This window comes from Gekko japonicus, unplaced genomic scaffold, assembly GCF_001447785.1.
Source record: "Gekko japonicus isolate JY-2015 unplaced genomic scaffold, Gekko_japonicus_V1.1 scaffold5158, whole genome shotgun sequence".
Classification (NCBI taxonomy): Eukaryota; Metazoa; Chordata; class Lepidosauria; order Squamata; family Gekkonidae; genus Gekko; species Gekko japonicus.
This window is the reverse complement of record NW_015171655.1, coordinates 11423-14803: the sequence shown is the minus strand read 5'-3', so window position 1 is coordinate 14803 and position 3381 is coordinate 11423. Positions and strand designations below refer to the sequence as shown.

Here is a 3381-nt window from a genome sequence, read left to right as displayed (position 1 = left end):
ATTGGCTACGTTAGGGGTGTGTGGCCTAACATGCAAAGGAGTTCCTGGTACAAAAAAAGCCCTGGGTTTTGACAACAAACAAGGTAAACAGAATAAGAAGCAAAAGGTGGGTGTGGCTGGATGACCAGGCTTCTGGTAACATGGGGGTGCGTCCTAATGTGCTAATGAGCTGTGCTGGCAGGGGCGTGGCCTAATATGCTGATGAGTTTCTGGCATTGGGTGTGGCCTATTATGCTAATGAGTTCCTGCTGGGCTTTTTCTACAAAAAAAGCCCTGTTCACAGGCATCAACTGTTTTGCTCCTCACTTCCTGAGTGGCAGAGGGTTCCAAGGGCAGGCCACATCGGGGTTGGTTTCTTTATGAGGACAGAATACTGGGAGCTGTTTTGGGGCCCGTCCCGCATTCTCATTTTCCTTGCTTGTATGTTCCTGTTGCTTCAGGGTTTTCGTTTCTTTTCTGCAGATGTTTTGCTCCCTCTAGTGGTTGATATGATATTACCATTCTCTATGTCAGCATATCTTCCTGCAGGTTTTTGTGCTGGACATCAATTGATAATGGCCCTATATAAATCAATGGTGCAACCTCATTTGGAATACTGTGTGCAATTCTGGTCACCACACCTTAAAAAGGATATTATAGCTTTGGGAAAAGTGCAGAAAAGGGCAACTCGAATGATAAAAGGGTTGGAACACTTTAGCTTGGAGAAACAACGACTGAGGGGTGACATGATTGAGGTTTATAAGATTATGCATGGGAAAGAGCAGGTAGAGAAAGAGGTACTTTTCTCCCTTTCTCACAATACAAGACCTCGTGGGCACTCCATGAAATTGCTGAGTGGTTGGGTTAGAACAGATAAGAGGAAGTACTTCTTCACCCAAAGAGTGATTAACACTTGGAATTCACTGCCACAGGAAGCATGGACGGCTTCAAAAGGGAATTAGATAAGCATATGGAGCAGAGGTCCATCAGTGGCTATTAGCCACAAGGTATAGATAGGGACTCTGGGGCAAGTGATGCTCTGTCTTCTTGGTGCTTGGGGGGGGGTCAACAGTGGGAGGGCTTCTAATGTCCTGGCCCCACTGGTGGACCTCCTGATGGCACCTGGTATTTCTGGCCACTGTGTGACACAGAGTGTTGGACCGGATGGGCCTTTGGCCTGATCCAACATTGGCATCTCTTATGTTCTTATGTAATATCGAAGCGGCCACTAGAGGGAGGAAAACACATGCGAAAAAGGGGGAAAACACTGAAGCAACAGGAACACACAAGCGAGGGAAATGTGAATGCGGAAAAGCCCACCGTTTCGGCACTATCTTTAGACAAGTTGTTTATGTGGGAGTTTCCCAAGCTGCCTGTTTGCAGCCAACTGACTGGCGTCTCCTTTGTGGGCAACATCACAGCTTCCAAACATTTTCTGAAGACGTCCCCCCACCACTGTGTGAGAGCGTGTCCCCAGTTCAACGGTCACCAGGTCTCAACGTTCATTGAAGCAGCTGTTCCTAACCATCTAGAGCAAGTGTTAGCCAGCCCCTTCCAGAGCTATTTGCTGCCCATCAGCAAACAGCGTTTGAGTCAATACAGAGTCTGTTCTGAAAGCGAGAGAATTTTTAAGAGTCCAGCCGGGAGGGCCAGAGGAGGAAGAAAAAGAAGGGGACAGCAAGTCCAGTGGCGAGCTGGACTCGCATTCTTCTGGAGAGGACTCTCTGTCTGAGAAAGGGGCAGCAGCTCCTAAAAGTCCTTATAAGTTGCGGAAGAGACTGGACAAGAAGAAGTGAAGGCTGAAGGACTCTGAATTGTGCCTTTGGAAAATTTTGAATTGAGATGCTTTGGGGTATTTCCTGATATCAGTTAAATTTAAGATGTGGGAAAAGTGAACAGACTGTGTGCCTCAGTTTGTGATGAGATGAATATGATTAAGACTAGATGTGTATTCAAGCTGATTAGAAGATCTCCTCTCTTGGGTTTTTAGTCAGTGGTGGGTATCTTTTCTTTATCCCCTTAAATGTAGCCCCCTTCCTTATTTCTGTTATAGTTTGTAGTTTTAATAAAAATGCAATTAAAAATTCCCCATCAGGGAGGGGAAAAAAGCAAACAGCGTTTGAAGCACCTGAGAATGGGGTACAGAAGGACGGGGGGGTAGAACAGAGACTCTCTCCTCCCCCTGCCTGTTTACCTGCTTGCCACCTGGCCTCCACTGTAGCCAGCAGCATCAGCGGGGTTGTGGCAAGGATGTACAGGGAACGCTGGAGGGCGGAGGGGGTTTGGAGAAGGGTTTGGGAAAGCCCGTGGGGCTTCCAGTGATGTCCTTATGGGGTCTTTAGGGTTTTCTGAGTTTTCCTGCGATTTGGGCATCCAAGAAACCCAACTCCTTCCTGAGAGTATGCAGGCCAACACAGTTTCCTGAGCCAGTTTCCGAATGGAGACTAGGATGCCAATGTCTAAAACCAGTTCTTTGGCAAATCCTTTCTCCAGTTTTTGGTAGCTGAGACTTCAGCCATGAGAGCCAGGGCTCGATTGAAGCCAAACTGAGCTTGGCGGAGACCACAGAGCTCCATCGTTGGCCAGGCAGCAGCAAAGTTAACCTTGAGCAGGCTGTGGGCGATCCACGTCCCGTGCTGTGTCTTTTTGGGTCCTCCGAGCCCCTTCGGGCGCCCCCCCCAATTCTGTAATTGTGTGTGCACTGGATCTAGCAGGAGGGTGGGATATACATTCACATGCCAAGAAAGAAGGCGAATATTGAACCAGACGTTTATCTTATGAGATTTATATTTTGCCCTTTCTCCAAGGGGATCGGGGGAGGGGGCTTTGCCCTAAGAGCCAATGGAGTGAATGAAGAAGAGTCACCCTTGCGGGGGGGGGTTGCCTTGTGCTGCACTGAGCAAACAGAATAGCCCCTAAGGGAACAGAATGGCTCCTAAGTAGCCAGGGGGATAGGAGGACACGGATTCCGACAAGGTCCGGACCCCAGCAAACCTCTCTGGAAAGGAAAATAGCTGCTGTTAGATGCTGAGTTGGTGAGATTGTGTCTCCTCCTGTGGGGATGCCTGCTTGGCCACATCTGGGCAGCTGCACTAGCCCCACACTTGTGTGTATGTGAATGCCCCTCCCTAAGGAAGGGAAGAAGACTCTGGAGAAGACTCTTGAGCGTCCCTCGGACTGCAAGGAGATCAAATCAGCCAATCCTAAAAGAAATCAACCCTGACTGTTCCCTGGAAGGCCAGATAATGAAACTGAAGCTCAAATACTTTGGCCACCACCAAATGAGAAGGGAGCACTCCCTGGAGAAGACCCTGATGCTGGGAAAGATTGAAGGTCAAAGAAGACGGGGACGGCAAAGGATGAGATGGTTGGACAGTGTCATAGATGCAGCGAACATGAAAT

General features: G+C 48.7%; 1 protein-coding gene across 1 annotated transcript in view; it reads left to right on the top strand.

Annotated features, from left to right (window-relative positions):
- ADAM11 (ADAM metallopeptidase domain 11) overlaps window positions 1-3381 on the top strand; it is a gene marked incomplete at its 3' end in the record, with an annotated part of 50333 nt that overhangs the window by 45280 nt on the left and 1672 nt on the right.